Genomic DNA, 17186 nt, shown 5'->3' on the forward strand with positions numbered 1-17186 from the left:
AATCTCTTATATAATAATTTTATGCCTACACTTGCGAGAAAGACAAATCTAGATAAAAATAAAAGAATTATAACAAAAAAGGAAAATATTTTTAGATTTGAGAAATCATAATAATCTATAAATTTAATATATAAAAATAAAATTATTTTAGAGATGAAGCTTAATATGATATCAAAACCATTAAATAGATTGTTTACCTACATTTTGATATCAAAGTTTTGTGTCTTTATTTGCATAAAAGATAAGTACTGATAATAAGACATAATTCCCATAAAAATTGAAAAAAAGTCTGGAGAACAAAAAACTAAAATAAACTTAATGTATACAAATAAAAAATAACTTAGTAATAAAACTTAATATGGTATCAGAAGCTAGCAAAATGGATTAGTTATACATGTTTTGTAAACCATGTCTACGCTTACAAAAAAGATAAATAATCGATAAAAAATATTCGATTTTTCTAAAACAATGAGAAATTTGAGGTTAGGAAGAATGAATATTTTTTGATTTTGATAAAATTATGGGTTTTTGTTAATTTTTATGGATATATTTTTTTTATCATATAAATTGTATATTGTTTTTATATTGGTATTTGATTTATTATCAATAATAAATTTAATAATCTAACTAATATTAATTATTTTTAAATTTATCTGCCCAAACATAGTCTTTCATTTGAAAGGAGACAACAATAGCCTTCATTAAACCCAGAAAACACGCTCCTTTTATTTTTTCCATCAAACCGTCGCAAAAACTCTCTTCTCTCCAATAAAAAAAATCATGACAAAATTTCTCAGCAACTCCCTTATCAGCAAAAATTTCTCCGAGAACGGTGTCTGAGGATTTCTCTGAGGACGGTGTTTGAAGATTTCTCCGAGGATGGTATATCTAAGAGGAGAAAGTTTGGAGCTTGGGGATTTCGTGGTGATTTTGTTTTGGATGAGCTCGATCTGTACAGATCCCCTGGGTTTTTGATCGAAGTGGTATTAGGTTTTATTCAATTTGAGGATTTGGTTCTGGAATTGAACTTCTTGAGCTCTATCGTTGTTCGAACTACAAATCCGGAGAAATCAGACCACAAGATCTCCTTCCCCTGTAGCGCCGCCGCTTCTCCCTTCTCGCACTGCCATCTCTGCTTTCGCTCAAAAGCCACTGGTGAAGAAGAATCCCAACAACATAGTGTGGATAGCTTGATCAATGTGTAAGGGCTTGACGAAGTAGTTGGTCTTCGTGATAAATCTCAGTTTGTTTGCTTTTTGTTCACTTTTGAGATTGATGATGGATCTTAATCTCGACGGCGACTCGGCTAAGGCCCTGTTTGTTTGCTCATTTGTCATTTGCATCTAGATGTTCCATTTAAATGAGTCATTTGGATAAGTCATCTGAGTGATGCACATAACAAATGAGCAAACAAACATTTAAATGAGAAATTGATAAATGAGCAATGAAAATAAGATTTTACGTTTTTGGTGAGAAAATGAGATTTTACGTTTTAACGGAAAACAAAATTTTATGTTTTCTATGAAAAAATAAAATTTTATGTTTTTTGACGGAAAAACAAAATTTTACGTTTTTTGACGGAAAAAACGAAGTTTTACGCTTTTTGACATAGAAAAAACGGAATTTTACGTTTTTGACAAAAAAAACATGATTTTACGTTTTGACGGGAAAACAAAATTCGTTGTTGAAGGGAAATCAAAATTACGTTTTTAACAGGAAAACGAGATTTTATGTTTTTAACGGAAAAACAAGATTTTAAGTTTTTAACGGAAAAACGATATTTTACGTTTTTGACGGGAAAACGAGATTTTACGTTTTTTACGGAAAGCGAGATTTTACATTTTTAACGTTAAAACGAGATTTTACGTTTTTAACGGGAAAACGAGATTTTATGTTTTTAACGAAAAAATGAGATTTTACGTTTTTTTACGGGGAAACGAAATTTTACGTTTTTGACGGGGAAACGAGATTTTACGTTTTTGACGGAAAGCGAGATTTTACGTTTTTAACGTTAAAACGAGATTTTACGTTTTTTGACGGGAAAACAAAATTTTAGGTTTTTTACGAGAAAACGAGATTTTATGTTTTTTTACACTAAAACGAGATTTTACGTTTTTGATGGGAAAACGAGATTTTATGTTTTTTGACGGAAAAACGAAATTTTATGTTTTTGACGAGAATACGAGATTTTACGTTTTTTTACGGTAAAACGAGATTGTACGTTTTTTACGGGAAAACAAGATTTTACGTTTTTGATGAAAAAACGAGATTTTACATGTTTTATCGAAAAAATGCGATTTTTTTGATTGAGTCATGTTCATCCAAATGCTTCAAATTGAATCAGTTGGATGAGTTTCAAATTTCTTCATAAATTTATAAGTCATCCAAATGATCCATCTAGATGTATCATCTAGATGAGTCAATTTATGTAATTAAACAAACATCATTTGACTGATTCATCTGAATGATCCATCCAAATGAACAAACAAACAGGCCTAAGTCTAATCAGAACGGACAAGATTCAGCTGTCGTGAAGGGGATTTTCTGGTGCTATTCTGAATCAGATGGATGAATTGGTGACGTCGACGGTAATCAATGCTGAGGCGTCCAGCTGCATCGATGGTGAGGAGGATGCAAACAAGATGTTCCTCATGTGTCCCTCCGTCCAATCAGCTCTCAAGGTGGGATTTTAATCAAATATGATAACTTGTCAATGCTCTTTTGACATTAATTGCTGATTCATTTTTCCTTTCAGGCTTAGAAAGCACTTATCTTGGGTGAATCTATGTCCTAGTGTTCATTAAGGTAAACATATCAAATGGAGGGTGTTATTAGTAGTTTCCTTGAGAGATGTTTGTCTTTTCCATTTGGTTTTCTCTATCTGGACTATGCCTTAGTTTTACTTACTAATGTTTAGGGCATATATGATCAAATTGAGAAAAAAGGCAGAAGCTTTCAGCATCCAAGCTTCTACTGCTAGTTTGATAAATCCTGAATTTAGGAAGCTTTCAGCATCCAAGCTTCTACTGCTGGTTTGATAGAGCCTGAATTTAGGAAGCTTTCTTGAGCTTGTAAAAAAGATTTCCTAAATCGTCCTTGTGTTATGATCTTACATCCTTTTGAGTTAATGTAATTTTTGGGAGAGTACCACTATGGCCTAGATTTGTTCATAATGTTTCTTTACTTACTTGGAGAAGCCAATGTGTGACTTTGAGTAACTGGCTGACTATATTTAATTTGACATATTTGGGTAGATCGAGATGGAGGAAAGGTAACATGGAAGAGGCTATACTCTGGTCTTGGTAGAAACCTTGTTGGTGTCTTACTGTAAGTTCATGCTTATCTTTCAAGTTGTGCTTTACATGTATTCTGCAGTGGGTCAATTCAACTTATTGTAAAAAGAAAAGAATAAGTTCTTATAATTCCGTACTGAATAAGCATCTGACAATTTGGATATTGGTAATAGTGTATACTGGATTCGTTTTGGTGAAGAGCATTCCCGTAAGGTGATACTTCTTTTGTTACATCAGTACCAAAATCCTTGAGCTTTCTCATAATTGTCGTTTAGAGGACAGAGTTCCCTTTCCCGTTTCTGATGATGATTCCCGTTGTATGGTCAGAAGTTCAAACCTAGCCGCCTCTTTGGTATTGAATACATGTTTTTTCATCTTGTGGTACTTAATTTTACTATAGTTTTCTTGAGTGATTCATTTAGTACTCCTACGCAGAAACTGCAACAGGTCGAGAGGAGAAGAAAAAGCAGAAGTAAGAGGAGAAGAAGCTTAAAGAGACGTGTTCCCAGCCCAACAATAACAAGGTCCTCCGTTTTGATGCAGAGTCTTCACTCACAAAGAAATGGTTTGGAACGATGTTTTCGAAGAAGAAAATACCTGCAAAGAAACTGCAAAGCTTTTTGTTTCTAAACAAGCCTTTGTAAAAATTTCAGGAAAGCTTCCTTAAACATTAAGAAGACCTTCCTAAATATTGAGAAAGACATTGTAGATGTTTAGAAATAATATTGAAAAGGTTAGAAAAAGTTATGTAAAACTTCTTAATTATTTTTTAAAAAATTTCCAAATTCTTATGAAGCATTCATAAAAACTTTTCAAAAAAGCTTTCATAATGTTTTAGTAAAACTTCTTTAACATTTAGCAAAGCGTTCCTAATGGTTTAAAAAGGTTTCCTAAAATATTTGAAAAGCTTCCTAAAATATTAGTCATGTTTCATAAACCTCTTAAACTTCCAAAATTGAATACTCTTAAAAATGATTCATAAACCCTTCAAGAAACCTTTGAAGAAAGCATTCATCAAATTTGAGAAAACCATCCTAAATATTTAGGCAGGTCTTCTTAAATGAGTTAAAGCCTTCATAAAATATTTTGTAAGAATTACTTAATATTTAGGAACACATTCTTAAAGAAATTTTTTTAAAAAAAACTTCTTCAATTTATAGAAAAGCTTCCTAAAATTATAAGAAAGCATTTATATTTCATAGATCTTTGTGATTAATTCAAGATTCATTGTGTGATTAAAAACTCTTTCAGGATTTTTATTTTTAAAGAGTATTCTAAAAGTTTAGGAAGGATTACTACATATTTCTTAAGGCTATCCAGAACCATTCTAAAAATTGAAGAAGATTTTTCTTAAACGTTTCGAAAGACATTAACTAGTGGAACCTTTGAAGACAAAAAGAAAGAGAAGATGATTCAATATTTCTTTTATTGATTCACGCTTAAAGTTTACATCTTTCGACTAAGAGCAAATTTATACAAGATGAGAAAACCCTAGAACTCATTGTCCCATGGACAGATGGCATACTCAGCTATCGTTAGATGAATCCAATGGACCAAACTTGTTTGCCAGCTTGACAAGTTTTTTCTCTTTTGTACGATCATCTTTCTGACTCTGTTTTTATTGCAGAGGAACGTTGGAGATGATGGAGACGTTGTCTCATTTTGAGCGCTGATGGGCTTTGGCTTGTGTGCTTGGATAGGGCCCGGGCCCAGTATTCCTTTCTCTTGTAAGTTTAGAACGAGGCCCACATCTGTTGACTTTGATGGTGAAGACTCTGAGCCAGAAGGAGTCTTCTTCCTGATATTGCTGATGTCTTCTTCCTGATATTGCTGATAACCTTAACTATGTTTTCTTTAACCCGATACTTCAACTACTGGAACAATAGAATTGTCGAATCATGTAGTTTAGTGAGCTTGGGAAGAGATCCTAATCTTGCAAATCACTTTAGGAAGGATTTCTAATATTTTAGGATGTCTTTCTTAATTGTTAAAAAACCTTAATAGTAGATTTTATCAAAATAAGAAAGTCATGTGGATTCATGTCACAATAAATTGTAATGTTTGAATGCATGTAATGATGGTGATAATATGAAAAGAGATGTTTGATGCGTGTCAACTGCGTGAGGGAACAAATTTTACCCTTAACAAAAATGAAAGCCGCAAGTGCACAGCTAATCAGTTGTAGCATTTAGGGATCGAATCCACAGAGATTTTTGTGCCTGGTATTCTTCTACGGTTTCTAACTTTATGTCTAGACTAGATTGGTTTTAAAGGTTGGTTGTTTTTCACGGATTAAACTAAAACAATTGAAATGCAGATCTAAATAAGCAAGTAAAAATCGATTGGTTTGTAAACTATGGCTAAAAACGCTGAGCTTTCGGGAACTCTATAGGGATCATAATCAGTTTTGACACTAGGGTAGATAGATTGGGATTGACGGATATCGATATATAGGGTTCTAGAGCTAGAGTACGGCGGTATGACTACGTCACTGTCGTGATCATAACCAACTGTTTCTCGCAACCCTGACTAGTAGGTTTCCACTCTGGCCCTGGAAGGGAGAGAACGCAAGAGCTTCACAAGACTCGTCAATACTCACGATCTCGCCACAGGTAGGTTTCCACTCCTACGGAAAAATCGCCTGTTTCATTCTAGGGCTGATACTTAATGAAAACTTTCGCAACACTAACTATCTAGATCAGATACTAGGTGATCAATCAAGCATACATGCAATAAGAACAAGAATAAACAGAGAACAAAGTTGAAATCCCAGATCTATAAACCTAGATGTCTTAATCGATTATGAGAGCCCATTTCGGGAACCCTAAGCCCAACTCGGGATCTACTCAGACATGGCTGAGGTCGACATCATCATTGGTTTTAATAAAAGTAATCAAAAACAGTAAAGAAAAGAGATGAAAGAAAGCTTCTCTATTGAAGAAATCGGACACTACAAGAAAGATTGGGTTTTACGTCGGCAGATATCGACGTAAAATCGACGTAAAAGAGCATTTACGTCGAATTAACGACGAAAAAAAATCGTCGTAAAACGATCGTCGTAAAATCGTCGTAAAATTACCAACCCGGGAAAATCATCGTAATATCGTCGGAAACTATTCGTCGTAAACGCGACGTAAAGTTTCCAACGAAAGTACAACGAAAGAAGTCCATCATAAGAACGACGTAAAATCGATGTAAAATTACATCGATTTAACAACGATTAGGAGACGAACAATTTCAATTAAGGGAAACTAATTTTTTAATTGTCGATGTTAATTCGTCATAAAGTTTCGACGTAAATCCGATGTAAACATATTCGACGTAAATTCGTCGTTAATAATTCGACGTTAGATCGACGTAAATTTACGACGAATTTACGTCGATTTATAAATTCATATTCGACGTAAATACATCGCTAATAATTCGACGTTAGATCGACGTAAATTTATGACGAATTTACGTTGATTTATAAATTAATTATTTAATTCAATTTTAATTTAATTAATAAATTTTAAAATAATAAAAAAATAAAAATAGAAAAAAACAATCTAAATTGAAATTTAAATTCGAAAATAATTTATAAATAAAAGAAAAAATTTAATACAAATTGTTTTTTACAAAAAAAACCTAATCTACAATGTGATTTTGTAATCGTCGAGGTTGAGATCGACGTCACGAGGAGGCTCTCCGTCTTGGCCGCCCGTCGCTGTTGGACCGTCGTTTCTCGTCTGCACTACCGGAGCCGAAGACTGACCCTGCGTCTGCTGGTCCGATGGTCCAGTACCGGAAGTACCACCGGTCTCAAAAACCCTTCGTGCTCGCTGTTGCCTCGCTCGGATTGCGGTGGCCAACTGCGGAACCGCTTCTGCAACGATGTCGAAGAGATCGTGTATCTCGGTTAACTCCTGCTTCTGGGCCACTTGCTCATGCCTGAGAGTGGTGATCTCAGCATTGGCCGTAGCAAGCTCCTGGCGAAGATGACTCGGATCCTCCTGTGTGCGCCCGGAAGCCGAGGCGGCAGGACAATCTCTAATAGAGCCCATCCCTAAGGTTCGGCCCTTCTTCTTCGGAGCAACCTACAAATGGAAAATGAAAACGTTAATTATTTATTAAGTAATAAATATAATAAATTTAAAAAAAATTGAAATAGATCATACCTCTTCGAATATCTGGTCTTGCTCAGCGACGGTCAACGGTACTTGGATAGTACCGTCAGGTGTGGCCTGGGTCTCCCGCTCGGCGATCCGCTGCATAGCGGCATTGTAGATCTCCTCGGACCGAGCGTCGACAAAGCTCCCGTCCCTCTTCCGGTGAGTGGTCTCGAAGAGCTTCGTCATTGGAGGTAGTTCTCCTCCGTTCTCCTCGGCCTACCAATTAATAAACATTAGTCAAAAATATTTAATAAATTATAGCAATAATTAAAATTAAAATAATAATGAAATAATTTATATTTAATTACTTACCATCATGAGACGTCTTCCCGCAAAAGATATTTGGCCAGAAGTGTGCGGGATCACTAACTTCTGACCACTCACCGGATCGACCCGGTTTCGGACGGCCGAACACTTAGCCGCAGTGGTTTGGGCATGCGGGTCCAGCCAATACGCCTTCAACCCGTTCCAACAGGAAGTGGACATGGAGCTCGGCTTTGCGTCGTCTCCATCGGTCTCCCACTTCCGCTTCCAATCGGAAACGGTGTTGACTAGGCGTTTCTGCGCCTTCAGCCGGAAAGCTTCGCGGACCGTCTCGTTGATCCCGATGTCCCAGTTCCACCGTTGCTGCAAAAGAAAACAAAAAATTAGATAAACAATATAAAAGTAAGATTAATTAAATTTAAAACAATTTAAAATGATATAAATAAGATTTTAAAAACATTACCGCGAAGCACTTGTACCAGGTGTCGAACGTCTCTTGCGACACCTTGCTCCAATTGTAGTGCGGCTCCACAAAATGACTCTTAATTGTGTCGGAAACGCCCCGACCGACACAATTATCCAAATCAAACCTATGAAAACAAAAAAAAAACTTATTACATTAATATTTAAGTAAATTAAAGCATTAATTTTAAAAAATATAAAAAACAAAAAAGTTTACTTACCAATAAGAGTCTTGTTCCGCTTTTCCGGGAACCAGACGTCGTAAAGCCCCCCGTCCCTGTAGGGCTAGTAAATCATCAACCGTAAACTGGGCATACGGATGAGGAGGGGCGGGTACCGGTTCGGCAGCCGGCGGTGGAGGTGGTGGTGGAGGCGGTGGTGGAGGCGGTGGTGGAGACTGCTCCGCGGTATTCGGAACCTGGGAGGCTCCGGAAGATGAAGGGACATCGGTCCCGGTGTTTCCCGAGGCAGACGCCCGGGAAGAGTGTCCGTCCGCCATGAAATTGATGTAATGCGTCCTCCGTCGAGTCATCGTCTGCAAAACCGATAAAATTTTATTTTTCAAACTAATTACAATTAATTTTTAATTACGATCCTAAATCTAACAAATTCCGATCCTAAATCTAACAAATTCCGAGCCTAAACTAATTCCCGACCTAAACCGTTTGAATTTCTAAACTATTTAATAATATTATAATTTTAAGTAATTAAAAAAAAAATAATTACCTTTTTTTGCGTCAAAAGGAGGAGGAATGCAAGGGAGGAGGAAGCACAGAGAGAGGAAGGAGAGATGAGCGACGAAATGAGGAAGGGGTGCGGTCCTATATATAGAATTTATTTTTTTCGTAAATTCGACGGAAATATTACGACGAATTTACGACGGATTCGTCGTAAATTCGTCGTAATGGTCCCACCGTACAAGAAAGCAAATAAGACAAACACACGTGGCTGTATCTGGGCTTTGCGACGATTTTACGATGATCCGTGTTATTCGTCGTAAAATCGTCGTAATGTTACGACGATTTTACGACGAATCGTATAAATCATAAAAATTAAGACGGCTGTGTATCCACAAATCGTCGTAAATTCGTCGTAATATTACGACGAATTTACGACAAATTATACCAAAACTGATGAAATTCAAAAATTGAAACATCCATAAGCACATACAAGCATGTCTATTCATGATAAATGTGGTCTGTATAACTTTCTAGCATGTTTACATAACTTAATGAAGAATTTAGTAAGATCTAAGATAAATCCTTACATCTTGTGTAAATGTATATAACACCTTAAGATTACTTGATAAACACATATATGTCAAATTTTGAATTTTGTTTTTTTTGTTTAGAAAGTTGTTTTACCTTATGAGATGGTAAGCCATATCATTCTCTTCATCAAAATCCCCCCTGAACCCCAGAAAAAATTGATTATAAGATTTAGGGGTTACATTTCGTCGTAATCTCGATGGTATATTACGACGAATTTACGACGATCACACTCATTCGTCGTAAATTCGTCGTAATAAAAACCACATATCTACAAGTTCCTGAACCTTATACTACAGACCCTTATATAATACATCAGTTTACTTAGGAAAATGAACCCAAAAACCATTCTGTAAGTTGGGAAAGCTAAACCCTATAGGGTTTAGGGTTTGCATTTTACGACGAAGTTACGACGATTTTTAAATAATCATCGTAAATTCGTCGTAAAAGTCAACATATGTCCAAGTCAACACTTTATCAAATTTTATTTTTATTAATTGGCTTTAATTTTTCAAAAATTTAAATTTGACAAATGTTACATTGAAACATGCAATTAAATGTCAACATATTTAATTAGTCTTCATCAACATTTTCCTCGGTGTCCTTATCATCATTGTCATCATCACTGCTTGTTTGAAATTCGTCAGCAACTTCTTCAGTTTCATCCCCATGTAGATCTTCAACTTGTCGATTACGTGGATCAATTAAAAGAACATTTTCTTCAACATCCGGTTCTGTAAAGTCGACACAATCATCTTGTTGCATTGGCGGGAGATCTACACCATCAATTATACCCCTTGGAGCAACTTTGACAACCGCCAGCTATGAAATTCCCGTATTCCGAACTCGAGGATATGGAACAAAGGTGACTTGTTCTGCTTGAGATGCAAGTATAAAAGGCTCGAACTTATTGTATCGCCGAGATGCGTTTACATCTACCACTCCGAATTTGTTAATTCGCACTCCACGACCTACCGTAGGATCAAACCAATCACATTTGAATAGAACAGTTTTCATTCTGACTAATCCGGGGTATTCCACTTCAATTATCTCTTTGATGATCCCATAAAAGTCTACTTCACCTCGTACACAAACTCCATAGTTTGTAGTTGCCCGTTGAGTGCCATGACTATAAGTATGAAAAACATAGCCACGTGTGAAATACATAGCTGCAGTAGTTATCTTCGAAATAGGATCTAGGAGCAACTCATGAAACCATACTGCATATGTCATGTCATCATGCTCGACTTGACCTTTTAACCACAATGCATAATGTTGGTCTTTCCGCTTGTTAATTTCATCTTCTGAAACACCGTCAATGCATTCTCGGACTTGACTGACGAAAGTGCTGAAATTTTAAAACATTGTTAAGGACATTTCGTCTGTTTAATCAAATTTTAATCATGCATGGTTATAATTATGTACCTCTCGTAAGGTGCCAATTCCTCGCAATTCAGAAGTATATATGTATGTGCGCTGTGGTAGTCTTGTTCGTTTGACCAACAAGTTTCTTTTAGTTTCCCACTTAGACGTCCAATTGGTGAGAATATATCAGGCACACCTTCTACTGCGTAACTTTGTCCTACACCCCCATCGTCGTAACATCTTGGAGCCCGTTTGCGTGTACGAACCTTTGGAGCAAAGTAATAAGACGTGAAATGAGAAGTCTCTTCTGTCAGACTTCCCGCCACGATAGACCCTTCAACTTTTGCTAAGTTTTTGGCCTTACCCTTCAAATGCTTCATAAATCGTTCAAACGGATACATCCACCTAAACTGAACATGTCCTCCCAACTCTGCTTTATGAGGGAGGTGTATAGGTAAATGTTCCATAACATCGAAGAAAGCAGGTGGGAATATTTTCTCTAAATTGCACAACAATATTGGAATATTTGTAGACAGTTGTGCAACTACATCTTCTGATAATGTCCTTGTACTTAGATCATGGAAGAAAGCTCCAATGCCTCCTAGTGCCTCATGACAATCGCAAAAGGAAGTAACCGTTGCATAAACACATGACAATCATGACTTTTCATCCCTGAAAAATTTTGTCCTTTATCCACAGATTTAGCCAGATTAGATACATATCCATCAGGAAATTTCACGGCTGATGATACCCAATTAAACAATGCTGTTTTTTGTTCAGCACCCAACCGAAATACAGGAACAGGTGCTTTCCCATTACTCACCATATGCAACTCAATTCTGTTACATATATCGAGTAAGTCCATCTGTGATTTAACGCTGTCTTTGGTTCTTCCTTGGACGTTCAAAACAGTATGCATGATGTTACCGAAAAAATTCTTCTCAATGTGCATAACATCAAGATTATGTCTGAGCAAATGATCTTTCCAGTAAGGCAGATCCCAAAATATATTTTTCTTGTGCCAATTATGATGAACCCCATATCCTTCAGGCATATTCGCAGGAGTGTGCCAATTTCCTCCTCGGGGGACCGTTTCAAGTCCACCCCAATGATCTATTTGCGCTTCAAGCTCTTCTCCAGTTAGGTACACTGGTGGAGGGAGACGAACCAATTTGTTCTTTATAAACAAACGCCTATTTCTTCTATATTGATGGTTTGGTGGTAAAAACCGACGGTGGCAATCAAACCAACAGGTTTTACTACCATGTTTAAGCTGAAATGCATCAGTCCTATGAAGACAATAAGGACATGATAACCTCCCATGCGTTGTCCAACCTGATAGCATTCCGTATGCCGGGAAATCGCTTATTGTCCACATAAGCACCGCTCGCATCATAAAATTTTTACCACTCGAACAGTCATATGTTCGTACTCCAACATGCCACAACTGGTTTAACTCATGTATGAGTGGTTGCAAAAACACATCAAGGGCCCGCTTCGGGTGATTTGGACCAGGGACTAATATACTTAGAAACAAAAACTCTCTTTGCATGCACATATCTGGAGGAAGGTTATATGGCGTAAGAATCACAGGCCATAATGAATATTGCCTACCAGACATACCAAATGGACTAAACCCGTCAGTGCAAAGACCAAGATAAACATTTTGCTTAGACCTAGCAAAGTCTGGATGTACGGTGTTAAAATGTTTCCAAGATTTCCCGTCAGACGGGTGAGTCATTTTGCCATCTGTTTGTGAATGTTCCGCATGCCATCTCATCGACGCAGCTGTCCGTTCAGATTGATATAGTCTTTTTAACCTATCAGTGATAGGAAGATACCACATTCGTTGGTAAGAAATCTTCTTACGCCCAGCAATTTGCGGTCTATATCTTGGCTTTTGGCAAAAACGACATTCTTCAAGCTTCTCATCATCTCTCCAAAAAAGCATACAATTATCAACACAAACATCAATCATCTCAGAAGGCAATCCAAGACTAAAAACCAGCTTCTGAATTTCATAATACGTTTCAGCAGCCAAATTATCATCTGGCAAATACTCTTTAATAAGATCTACCCAATCGTTCATGCAAACTTCAGATAGATTGTGATCAGTTTTTATTGTCATCATCCGAGCTGCCAATGATAATTTTGATAAACCTTCCCTACATCCCTCGTACAGAGGCTGTTTTGCTGCGTTTAACATATCATAAAAGCGTTTCGCATCTGCATTGGGCTCCTCAACAGTATCAGCATGTGTTTCATGAAATGCATCAGTAACCATTTCATGCATCCTATCATGATCTTCACCCTGAACTTGACAACTTTGATAATCATTGGACGCTTCAAAATCCACATGTTCTTGATGATTACTACTACTCCGTGCAGCCATCTGACCACTACTTTGACCATATCCCTCTCCATGCTGATACCAAATAAAGTATTGGGGCATGAACCCTCTATTCAATAAATTCTGCCAGACAGTGTCAATAGGAATATGTTTCCTATTTTTGCGTTTCACACAAGGACAATACATTTTGCCGCTTTCAATTACAGTTTGCATAAGGCCGGCTTGGTACATGAATATTTCCAATCCGTTTTTGAAGTCTTCAGTCAACGACCCATCACCATTTTTGGGCGTATACATCCACTTTCGTAGATCGTATATAGACATTTCAAAAACAAATATTTGACTTTTTGTTTCTGAAATTTGATATAAATTTCAACTACTAAAAATTTTACTTAAACATTCAAAGACTCAAAAAATTTGTGTCTTTATATGTTTTTTTGGGTTGATGGAATAATGAGAGAAGAAAGGGTATATATAGAATTTTTTGTTTGGTTACCAACATATTACCATTGCATATTTACATCAAATTTACGTTGAAATAAAACTTACATCACATTTACATTGATTTTACGTCAATTACAAGATAGAGGACAATTAGTCGTATTATCGATGTAAATATTACGACAACATTACGACGAATTAAAATTCGTTCTTCATTTGTCGTAATATCGTCATAACATCACGACAATTTTACGAGGGTCATTTTTTACTTCGAATTTACGACGAAAATTTTGATCGTCGTAAATACGACGTAACGTCGTCGTAAATTTACGACGACTAAAAATCGTCGTAACTAATTCGACGGAAAAACCCCCTCATTCTTGTAGTGGGACTTGAACAATCTTCTACAAAAATCACATAAAAACGGCTAAAGGAAAAGAGTTTCCGTAAAGTATGAAGGGTGGTGTCTAAAAACGACCTAAATGACAAGTATTTATAGTCTTTAATACTCCATGGTCTCTAGGGTTCCGGAATTGAGGCTGAGAAAGACTTTGGGTTTCAGAAATATGGGCTTTAGTTCAGAGTTGGCCGGCCGCGGTCGGGAATGACGTGAACGCGGGAAATAGGTGGCTGGCCGCGGTCGGGAGGCTTGTGACTGCGGGGAATGGGCTGGTGGCCGCGGTCGCATGACTTGCTGGCCGTCTTCGAGTGGCTCCACGGCTAATGGAATATCTTGAGATCCAACCGTTGGAATGTCTCCAAACCAAGTGCATTTGAAAGCTAGTTGATTCTTCTATAAGTTGTCCAATTTTGAGGGTGATCAGACAGTGAGAAGGTCTTCGTCTCTCCATGAGAGTTCTGACGGTCTGCATTTATCCAAAATAGTCTTTTTGTTCCAATTTGTGCCTCTTTATCCCAAATTACCTGAAAAGTCTTTTAAAATCCGAAAACATAGAAATCCTTTGAAAACATTTGAAAATGGAGTAAAAACACATGTAAAAGACATTAAAGTGATCCATAAAAATGGTCAAAATCCGGTTTTATCAACTCCCCCAGACTTAATCTTTTGTTTGTCCTCAAAAAAAACAAAGGCTAAATCTCGGCGAGAGGTTTGAAAACGCAGGAACTAAACAAAATCTCAGAGACCAAACTTCTAGACCAATATCAATCAGTATGCATCAATCGGGAATAGCCTAGAAAATTTTCACTAGCAATACAGGCATAACTAGTCCGTTAATCCGTCATGCGGAAATCTATGCACTAAGATCTAACTTCCAGTCAACTAGCTCTTAACATTCATTAAAAATCTCGGTGGTTCTCATCAAAGAAAGTCTAGGCAAGGCAAACTAGGCTAGGTGTCAAAAAGGGTTATTCTAGGGGTAAGGCTTAAAAGTGTTTACGGGTTACCTGAAGATCTGGAGGATGCAGGATTTATGCAAAACCGCAAGAGAGGGTGAAGCTGTTGGTATCCACAGTTTTCAGTCACTTTCTTCTTGCCATAGATTCCAGGTCTTCTTCCTCAGGTTCTCTCCTAACTCTCCCAGACTTAGATTTTTGTAAATCTTTCAAAAACATAGCTCTATAAACGCTTAGTAGTTGCTCCTTGCTCCAAAAATTTCGACAATCTAGGACTCATTAGGCTTTTTGTTTCCCTCTCTCTTTTCATTCGTTCGTTTTTTTTTTTTTTGAAAGAGAGGGAGCACCTTTAGATATAGAGTCATAGAGAGCACGAAATTACCAGTTATGATCTGTCTTGTAAAGCTTCATGAGGTTTCTGATACTCTTCCTTCCCAATTCCATTCAGTCTCCTTTGTGAGTGACTGAATACTGCGTCGCTCCTCTTCTCTCCGACGTTTTTGCACATATCTACTGATATAAACTAAAGAGAGAATGCATGAGGATTGAAAACAAGGGTTTTGGGTTTAGGGTATGGTACCAGATAAAGATAAACTGGTCATCTAGGACGACAAAGAGTGGTAAAAATGAGGGTAAAAGACGTCCTACATGTGTATGTCGATGCCTGTCTAAAATCAATGATGAGAAAATTAGATGTCAATATTAAGGTCAAATAAAATGAGCTAGTATATCCTGTCAGAAAGAATCTCCATGAATAGAAGTCCTCTGGTGGGAGTTCGTAGTGCAAGTACTCTAGCTACCGCCTAGTCTAGTGCTAACCACAAATGAGCTATCAGCATAGTGTAGAAGCGTGCAAGTCTAAATCATCATAGTTTTGTGTCAAACATTCCTGAAAAATACTTAATGTCGAATAGGTTACATATTAAAATTTAAAAAGTGCTTGAAATTTGAAAGCAAAAGCAAGAAAATGATTAGTATGGATAGACATCCTCCCCCAGACTTATATCATACTGTCCCCAGTGTGAAAAGGTTGGTGAGAAAATGGTGAATAAAAGCGAAATAAAATAAGATAAAAGAAAAGAAAATGATGATAGAACCGTAATGGCAGTGAAGTGCTGATCAATCACTCATCCTCCGATGTGTCTGCTGCGAACTGGTGATGCTCCTGTAGGAAGGTGACAACGCGCTCAAAGCGTCGTCCCTGTCTCTCAACTCTGTGCTCCAGATCAGAATGTGTGTGCGATGATGTAGATGATGAGGTGTGGCCGGTCGAAGCAGATGGCTGAAAATGAGCACGGGCCGCAGCTGCATCATGCTTTGCCTTGGCCACTATGTATTGGCCAATGGTGAATGGTAGACGAGGTACAGATGGCAGAAACTCATCGGGTTCCGGAGTCCATCGCGGACGTTTTCCGTTACACAATCTCGGGACTGATGCTGAAGGCAAGCAGACTCGGTGCTCCTCAGTGCCAGTGCAATACTTGTAACCAAACCTGTCTGGATCGAAAGCGGCACGAGAGATAGTGTGATCGCGAGAGAGATAAAGTAGGTCATACCAGACATCGGGAACTGGATCATCAGATGAGAAATCGAATCCTACAGCCTGTAGTATCGCTGTAATAGCACTCCCGTAAGCTGGAGTAGCATCCTCGCAACCATGTAAATCATGCTTCACCTTTACCATGTTCTGTGCTATGATCCAGGCAAAGCAGGCAAGTGGTGGGTCATCCATAAATGGCATCTGAAGTGTAATGAGCTCGGACTTCAAAACACATCCCATGTTGGCTCTAGAGAAAATCGTGTGTGCTAAGAGTTTGTGCACAACTCTCACTGCAGGATGAGTAAAAAGGGCTGACTTGGATCTCCCGCTATCATAGACTCCATGACCCATCTCTCTCCACAAGTTAAAATCGGGTTCATCTTCAAGGTAAATTCCATCGGTGTATGGAAGCTTAAGAGCCTCACAAAATGTAGAAATGGTGAGCGAGTAAGGCTGTTCGCGGATAGAGAATGACAAGATGCCATCTGATGCTCTGGGTTTCCTCCTCTTCGTGTGGTGGAGTGTTATAGTTGCTAAGAACTTGCGGACTAGCTCAGGATAAGTTGGAAGGTTCAGCTCCATGTAGGGTCTCAGCTTAAGTGCATCGATGTACCAGATTACATCTTCTCTGATTCCAAGCATCTCAAGTGTATGATAATCAATACAGGGCGTGGGCTTGATGTTCAGCTTCTTGAA

This window comes from Eutrema salsugineum, unplaced genomic scaffold, assembly GCF_000478725.1.
Source record: "Eutrema salsugineum unplaced genomic scaffold, Eutsalg1_0 scaffold_15, whole genome shotgun sequence".
Taxonomy (NCBI): Eukaryota; Viridiplantae; Streptophyta; class Magnoliopsida; order Brassicales; family Brassicaceae; genus Eutrema; species Eutrema salsugineum.